Here is a 9,482-nt window from a genome sequence, read left to right as displayed (position 1 = left end):
AGTTGTACAAGTGAACTACCATATAAATTACAGCAATAGCCACAAGTAGGTAGGATGGGAACCAGTTGGGAGCCTAGTGTATCCGGCTACTGTAAAACCTACAAAGAAAGCCCAAGATTGATTCTTCATTTGAAGAGCCTGTCATCTACTTGTGGCGAAATTGCTAACACCTAGAAATAAGTTAAAGCAATTAAGTACAAAACTCCTTACACAGAGAATGATTAAGTTTTGAGCCACCAAGCTTCTAACTCCAACTTACTAAAAGTACCCCAAAGTTGTTTTGAAAATCACCCAATCTCCATATTAAGCCAGATATTTAAAAAAAAAAAATCAGTGGTGGTAAAACTCACGCTCTTGCAGCTAAATAATTTGCTCTAAGAAAGACACATGACCCTATTAGAAACAACGAGATAAGAGACATATATTTCTGAAGAGAAAATGATCTGGCCTCTCCTACAGAAACAATAATAAGAAATCTTCCTTCTTCTGTGAATTTAGGGGTGTGGGTGCTTTGAATGTGTGGTTCCATTTTGCTACCATAAGGAAAGAGGCTGGAACCTCCAGGGGCCATTTTTGTGAGGTCTGAGAATAAATAAAGCTGAGACTGCAGAAGACAGAGAAGAGTCACTTACAATGTAGCCAGGCTTTGGGTGGTATAATTTGAACTTGCAGATCAAGCTCCAGCCAAAGCCTCTAGATTATTTTTTCCTACATGAGTCAACACATTTTCTTTGTTGGTTAAACCAGTTTAAGGTGGATTATATTTTGTCACTTGCAAAACGAAGACTCTGACAGATATATCTTTTATATATTTATTTATTTATTTATTTATTTATTTATTTTTGGCTGTGTTGGGTCTTCGTTTCTGTGCGAGGGCTTTCTCCAGTTGCGGCGAGCGGGGGCCACTCTTCATCGCGGTGCGCGGGCCTCTCACTGTCGCGGCCTCTCGTTGCGGAGCACAGGCTCCAGATGCACAGGCTCAACAGTTGTGGCTCACGGGCCCAATTGCTCCACAGCATGTGGGATCCTCCCAGACCAGGGCTCAAACCCATGTCCCCTGCATTGGCAGGCAGACTCTCAACCACTGCGCCACCAGGGAAGCCCTGACAGATACATCTTGTATCCATTTATTTGCGTTTCAACTTGCACACTCTATAAAATGCACAAGAAGGTCTACTAAAAGGTCTACACAGAATACAAAAATGAAACCTATATTAGAACTGCATGGGCAAGAAAAGGTGTGTGTGTGTGTGTGTGTGTGTGTATAGAAGTAGAAATATTTGGATATAAAATGGAGCCAGAAATGAAGCTCAGAAACTAATACAACATTGTAAATCAACTATACCCCCCCCAAAAAAAAAAAGTTGATACAAGAACGAAAAAGAAATGAAGCTCAGGGCTTCCCTAGTGGAGCGGTGGTTGAGAGTCCGCCTGCCGATGCAGGGGACACGGGTTCGTGCCCCGGTCCGGCTGGGCCCGTGAGCCATGGCTGATGGGCCCGCACGTCCAGAGCCTGTGCTCCGCAACCGGAGAGGCCACAACAGTGCGAGGCCCACGTACCGCCCCAAAAAACAAAAACAAACAAACAAAAAAAAGAAATGAAGCTCAGACAAAAATGCCTACTGTGAAGTCTTTACCCTTGCTCTGCGTAGCCTAGAAATTTGTTATAAACTTCCTAGCATTTAATTCATAGGAAACAGCCTGTTTACCCAATTCACAGTGGAATTCCAAAGAATTGCTCAGGAGAACCATAAGTTATAAAATCTAAAAGTGGAGGTTAAAAGAGAGGAGACATCACTTTAGGGTGGAACAGTTAAAGAAAGTATCCTATAGGAGGGCAGATTTGAACCCTGGGAGATGGGGTAGATGTGCATGGAGGAGAACGAACATCCCAGAAGGGGAAACACCGTGAACAAGTTTATACTTGAAGTGCACTTGTGTAGAGGACTGTGACGAGATCGGTATGGATAAAGTTGAGAGCTTATGGTGAGATGGAATCAATGAATATCTTAGAACACAGGATGAAAATGTACAGCAGTATGCAAATAAAAATTGCTATTAAGAGTAATGTTGGGCTTCCCTGGTGGCGCAGTGGTTGAGAGTCCGCCTGCCGATGCAGGGGACACGGGTTCGTGCCCCGGTCCGGGAAGATCCCACATGCCACGGAGCGGCTGGGCTCATGAGCCATGGCCCCCAAGCCTGAGCGTCCGGAGCCTGTGTTCCACAACGGGAGAGGCCACAACAGTGAGAAAAAAAAAAAAAAAAAAAAAAAAAAAAAAAAAAAGAGTAATGTTATCTCAAGCTTATCAAGTACTTAAACCTCTTGGATTTCAAAATATATCCATGCCCACAATTTTGGTTTGGTGAAACATGGAAACAGTCTAATATAAATCTTGGCAAAAAATAAAACTGAGAATAAACTCCCTTGCAAGAAATAAACACCACATTGAGCTTAACCCTCCTGTTGTGTAAATTAGTCCTCAGGAGTTACCTAGGTAACTTTCACTCCCTAACCCAGAGAGCTAAATTCTTAATAAAATAATTCTCATTTACACCCTGTCAAAATTATAAATCAGAAGTTTCAGTATTGTTTTCTTAATCTGGTAGGATGGAGAGTAGAAAAATAGTAATAGCATCACATGCTCAGACATGATAAACTCTTACGGTCGTCATTCTAACCGGAGTGCACTGTTAACTGGCCATGTCACATACTTAAATTACAATAGCTATACATCATTCAAAAATCATGAATTATTATTGGACAGTGTGTAAAAGGCACCCAGTGAACACTTGTGGATTTCATTTATATTTTGACACAACTATCATACTAGCTCAGTGACCTTGAGCAAGTGAATTAACCTCTCTGAGCCTTGGGTCCCTCGTTTGCAAAACAGGTGCAATAATAACTGCCTATTAGGGTTTATAAGAATTAAGCGAGAACTACATATAGTTAAGTGCCTAGCAGGAGTCACTATCATTTGGGCAATTACTAATGGCCAAAATCCTAAGGATGTTATAAGAATTAATTCTCCTTAGAACCCAATAGAGGTTTTTCCTTCTATACAGATGAATAAACTCAGACAAAAAGAGATTTTATCAACTTACCCTATACTATTATTTTTTAAAAACCCACATGATATATATTATTTCTCTATTTGAGATATCCACTAGCTTGCCAAATTAATAAAACTTATTTTACCATTATTTCTAAGGAAACAGGAAAGATTTTACACTAAGAAAAAATCACTGGTCCTCTGAGAGCTCTCTGAAGTAGCTGGGGTCAAATATTATTGTTTTTTACAGACAGGTATAGGCAAGTGACAGTGACATGTATTATACTAAATCAGTGGTTTATTACAGGATAAATTATCTTTAATCATTACCTTTCTCAGTGATTCTCAAATTTTAGTACACATTTCCAAAGAATTACCTGAATAACTTGTTAAAAATACAGACCACGGGGCCTAATCCTCAGGGATTCTGCGCTGGAGAGAGGTCCAAGTCCATTTTAACCGGCACTATTGTAAATTCTGACTTAAGCTGTGCACTTGACACATGTTTATGAAAGCTTGATCTGGAGATCCATAACCCCTTGAAGTCAGGGCCTATACGTGCATGCATAACAGAAGGACTGACTGGAAGGAAAAAAATAAAAAGAAAGGGGTGGAGGGTCTACTTATTGTGTGCCTCCACAGCAGCAGCATACATTTTTCTAGCGAGGATCCATGATTCCCTCACTCTCGGTTCATGGTTCTGCAGAGCACTCCACCCCACTGCACCTCCAGAGTGATCATGTGCTTTAAGTCCAAACCAATCAGTACACCAGAATACTGCTGTTTGCTGTGATTGGTTCAAGCTGGTCGAAGCAGGTCCAGTCAGACAAATTTACAGAACTACCAACACAAGGGGAAGAAAAGGTCTGTCTCCCGCTGCAGTGAGAGTCTTAAGGTACTACAGATATCATGCCGCTTCTTAGAAACTGAGATAAAACTAACGGGCAGAATTCAAGCCCTGAAGATAATCGTTGCGTTCTGAAGCCAGCCATGGCTGAAGCTACAATCACCTCAGGACTTCTGAGTCTTGTGAGCTAGTAAATTCACAGTTTCATTTGAGACAGTTTTACTTGCAACCCATAGAAACACAGATGATTTTCACAAAAGTTTTGGACAGGACAGATAGAAATTCACCGGGTGGCAGCTTTTAAAGAGACCTCCTAAAATTGCCTTAAAAGTGCCTTCCTAGGTCTTACAAAATGCTCAAATTCAGAATTTTTTTAAAAAATTATGATTGTAACTTCCTGAATACTTACTATATTAGACATTATGCTAAGCACTACACCGTTTGATCCTCAGAGCCACTTTCCATGGTAGACACTAGTATTACCCCAATTTTGCACATAAAAATATGCTCAGAAAATAAAGTACCTTGAGGAGTTCACTTTTCTGGAATTAAACTTCACTCCTTTATACTACATTAAACCCACCTTTCAATTACTTGTGATTGGCAGGTCATTCATATCTGTTTCTTGCTGTTTTCTAGTGGTTTAACATGTTTTGTGAGAAACCTGGAGTTTTCTTTTGGATCTTGTTGCCTGCAGAGTGGAGGGGATGCAAGAGAATGGTAGTGGGGAGAAAGGGGATGCCTTATCTACACATTTCAAACAGCATCAACCCTTCAGCTTCTGTTTGCTGACTGGATTGATGCTCTTCCTTCTTTTGTTCGATTCCTTTGTTATCACCAGCCGAGTACATGTTTGGATTTACATCGAAAGCTCCATTCAACCAGACAGCAAACTTGCAAGCCAACAGATCTCATGATTAGGGCAGGCTGATCTGATACAGAGGGACATGGCTTGCTGATTCTCTGGGCACATAATGCAACAACTGACTGTGATAATGCTTCCTACCTCTTGCAGCAGAACCACTTGCTGCTACAATCTGCTAGTTTTAGTCTGCATTTAGGTTGTTAAAAAGGGTACTCTTTTTCTAAATCACCTGGGAATTGTTTTGGAGTAATCAGCATTCTTAATGTCGTCTTCAAATACGACAGAACCTTAGAATGAGTGTTCAAATGTTTTAGATCATGAAAGTAAGGATGACGGTAAATACTTAAATGGCAAGCATTTGCTTGTATATTTTACATGTATTATCTCATTTATAACAGACCAACAGGAAAGATACGATTACTGCTCCCATTTGATGGTTCAGGAAATAGAGGCTCAGAGTGGTTTAGTGATTTGCCAATACTCATAGACCCAGTGAGTTGTGAAGCTTGCATCAAATACATGTCTGTTTGACTCTTAAACTCTTTTTCCCCCAAAGTGGTCTGTATCCTTTTATTTATTTATTTACTGAGGTAAAATTGATATATAACATTGTATTAGTTTCAGGTATACAATGCAGTAATTTAATACTTGTATACACTACAAAGTGAGCACCGCAGCAAGTCTAGTTACCATCAATCACTATACAGTTGACCCCCTTCACTCATTTCACCTATCCCCTAGTGCCCTTCTCCTCTGCTAACCACCAATCTGTTCTCTGTATCTATGAGTTTTGTTTTATTTGTTCAGTTGTTTTGTTTTTTAGATTCCATATGTAAGTGATCAAGTGGCATTTGCCTTTTTCTGTCATTTCATTTAGCATAATACCCTTAGAAGGTCCATTCACATTGTTGCAAATGGGAAGATTTTCTTCTTCTTTTAAGACCGAGTAGTAGTCCCTTGTAAATATATATACCACATCTTCTTTATCCATTCATCTATCAATTAACACTTAGGTTGTTTCCATACCTTGGCTATTATAAATAATGCTGCTATAAACATGGGATGCAGATACCGTATCAAGACAGTAATTTCATCTCCCTCAGGTATATACTTAGAAGTGGAATAGCTGGGTCATATGGTAGTTCTATTTTCAATTTTTTGAGAACCCTCCATACATTTTCCATAGTAGCTGCATCAATTTACAATCCCACCAACAGGGTATGATGGTTCTCTTTTCTTCACATCCTCTCCAAGATTTATTTCTGTCTTTTTAATATTAGCCATTCTAACAGGTGATAACTTACTGTGGTTTGATTTTCGTTCCCCTGATGATTAGTGATGCTGAGAACCGTTTCATGTACCTGTTGGCCATCTGTATATCTTCTTTGGAAAAGTATCTGTTCAGATACTTTGCCCATTTTTTTGTTTGGATTGTGTTTTTGCTATTGAGTTGTTTGAGTCCCTTGTATATGTTGGACATTAACTCATTTGGGATGTATAATTGGAAGTATTTTCTCACATTCAGCAGGTTGCTTTTTTTATTTTTGATGGTTTTCTTTGCTGCACTGTGGCTTTTTAGTTTGATGTAGTTCCACTTATTTATTTTTGCTTTTCTTGTCTTTGCTTTTGAAGTTAGATCCAAAAATTCAATGCCAAGACCAATGTTGAGGAGCTTACAGCCTATCTTTTCTCCTAGGAAATTTTTATGGAATCAGGTCTTACATTCAAGTATGTAATCCATTTTAATATTTATTTATTTATTCATTCATTCATTTTCACTTTGAGTTGTGTACGGTGATACATAAGATAGCGGTCCAGTTTTCTCAACACCATTTATTGAAGATATTCTCCTTACCCCATTGTGTATTCTTAGCTCATTTGTTGAATATTAATTGACTATATATGTAGGTTTATATCTGGGCTCTCTATTCTGTTCCATTGATTTATGTGTCTATTTTTATGCCAATACCACACTGTTTTGATTACTCTAGCTTTGTAGTATAATTTGTAATCAGGGAGTGGAATACATTTGGTTTTGTTCTTCTTTCTCAAGATTGCTTTGGCTATTCATGGTCTTTTGTGGTTCCATACAAATTTTAGAATTATTTTTTCTACTTTTCTGAAAAATGCCACTGGAATTATGATACGGATTGCCTTGAATCTGTAGATCTATTTGTGTAGTACAGACATTTTATCAATTTTAATTATTTTAATCCACAAGCATAATATCTTTCCATTTATTTGTGTCATTGTCAACTTCATTCATCAGTGTCTTACAGTTTTCAGAATATAGTTCTTTCCCCTCATTGATTAAATTTATACTTAGGTATTTTTTCTTTTAAATGCAGTTTGCAAATGTGAATGTTATTTTTTTCTAATAATTCATTATTATTGTATAGCAACACAACAGATTTCTGTACATTGATTTTGTATCCTGTAACTTTACTGAGTTTATTTATTAGTTCCTTTGCTATCTTCACTCTTTAAATTTCTTTTTTCTTTTCGCTGCTGTTTGGGTAAGGTCCACTGCCCAGGGTTCCAGGTTGCTGATCCATTCTTCTGTTTCATCTAGTCTGCTGTTGAACCTCTCTAGTGTATTTTTCAGTTCAGTTACCGTATTCTTCAGTTCTGTGACTTCTGTTTGATATTTTCTTAGATTTTCTCTCTTTGTTGAAGTTCTCATTGTGTTCATCCATCCTTCTCCTGAGTTCACTAAGCATTTTTATGACCATGACTTTGAACTCTTTATCAGTACATTCCTTATCTCTGTTTCATTAAGGTCTTTTTCTGAGGTATTTGTCTTGTTCTTTTGTGTGGAACATATTCCTGTTTCCTCATTTTGCTTGACTCTATATAATAGAAGTTATATAATAATAGAGTTTTTTAACATTATAATATATACAATAGAGTTTGTTTCTAATAGGTGGGACAGCTAACCTCTCCCAGTCTTGAAGGAGTAACCTTGCATAGGAGGTGAACTTTATTGTTCAACCTTGCCCTAGCTCTCGGTTGTCTCTCCAACCCTTGCCATTGTATAATTAGCATCATTTATTCTTGATAGGTCCCTGTTGTTGAGAGCGTGTCAAGCCCCGTCAGTGTTCCAGTGGAAGGGATCTCAGTCAGCACCTAATTTCAAGTTGACTGGAAGCCAGCTTCTCAGGCAGCAACTTTTAAAGGATGCAAACACATATGGTCCTGGGGACTGCAAGTGTAAACGCTGCTGACCACCAGACCAGGAGATCTGGAAGTGTTCGCTAGGTTTCAGGTGCAAAAATCAGGGTTTCAGTTGAGTGTATAAGTTCCTTTGTGGGAGGTAGCAGAGAGCTGTGATGAGGCCAAGGGATTGTGGAAGGATGGTTTCTCCTGCTTACATTCTGAGAGTGCCTCTGTAGCCTCTAGATGTGCTGTGAACCTGAAGTCTGTCCCTCAGGCTGAAGCTCCAGGACAAGTAAATGGGCCTTTTTCACAGGCAGACTGAGGACGGAGGGTGTGTTTTAGTCTGCTGTCTATTCAGTACCCTGGGTGTGGTAGCCTTCCCGGGACTGTCTTTCTAATTGTTACAGTCCTGTGGAGCCCAGGAACACATGCTCCTCTGGCCACTACGGCCAGGTGATTAAGGGTTGTCGCTTGTGTGGGCTGCACTCACATGCCAGCTTTAGTGATGCTGCAAGAGAGTGCTGAGGGCAAGGCATGTCCACAGCTCTAGCAATGCAGGTAAAGAACAGTGGGTTGGTTTCTGCTGTATAACAAAGTGAACCAGCTATACATATACACATATCCCCCTATCCCCTCCCTCTTGCCTCTCCCTCCCACCCTCCCTATCCCATCCCTCTAGGTGGACACAAAGCACCGAGCTGATCTCCCTGTGCTATGTGGCTGCTTTCCACTAGCTATCTGTTTTACATTTGGTAGTGTATATATGTCCATGACACTCTCTCACTTCATCCCAGCTTACCCTTCCCCCTCCCCGTTTCCTCAAGTCCATTCTCTACGTCTGCGTCTTTATTCCTGTCCTGCCCCTAGGTTCTTCAGAACCTTTTTTTTTTTTTAGATTCCATATATATGTGTTAGCATATGGTATTTGTTTTTCTTTCTGACTTCACTGTGTACGACAGTCTCTAGGTCCATGCACCTCACTACAAATAACTCCACTTCATTAACACACCATTGTAAAGCAATTACACTCCAATAAAGATGTTAAAAAAAATAAAATAGAACAGATAACCAACAAGGACCTACTGTATAGAACAGGCTCAATACTCTGTAATAACCTAACTGGGAAAAGAATTTTAAAAAGGATACAGGTATATGTATAACTGAATCACTTTGCTGTACACCTGAAACTAACACAGCATTTTTAATCAACTATACTCCAACATAAAATAAAACTTATAAAAATAATAAATTAATTAAAAGTTTTCCTTTATTAAAAAAAAAGGTGGAGGTGGAACACGTCTGTGGCATTCACAAGGCTGGGGAAGAGTGCTAGGGTTGGGACATGCCCACCACTAGTGAGGAGGCATGGGATAAGCAGGGGGAGTGAGACACACCCATGGCTTTAAGGAAGCCAGGAAAGAGCACTGGGGACACATACATCTGTGGCTTGAGTGACATATGAGAAAATCACGAGTGGTGGCTTTAGCGCAATGCTTTATCCAGGCTGTGTCCACACGTACCCACCAGCATTAGCAAGGTATAGGTAGAGTACAAAAATGGT

Source organism: Neophocaena asiaeorientalis, unplaced genomic scaffold (genome assembly GCF_003031525.2).
Source record: "Neophocaena asiaeorientalis asiaeorientalis breed wild unplaced genomic scaffold, Neophocaena_asiaeorientalis_V1.1 scaffold204, whole genome shotgun sequence".
Classification (NCBI taxonomy): Eukaryota; Metazoa; Chordata; class Mammalia; order Artiodactyla; family Phocoenidae; genus Neophocaena; species Neophocaena asiaeorientalis.
The sequence above is the reverse complement of the archived record's forward strand: the minus strand, read 5'-3'. Positions refer to the sequence as shown.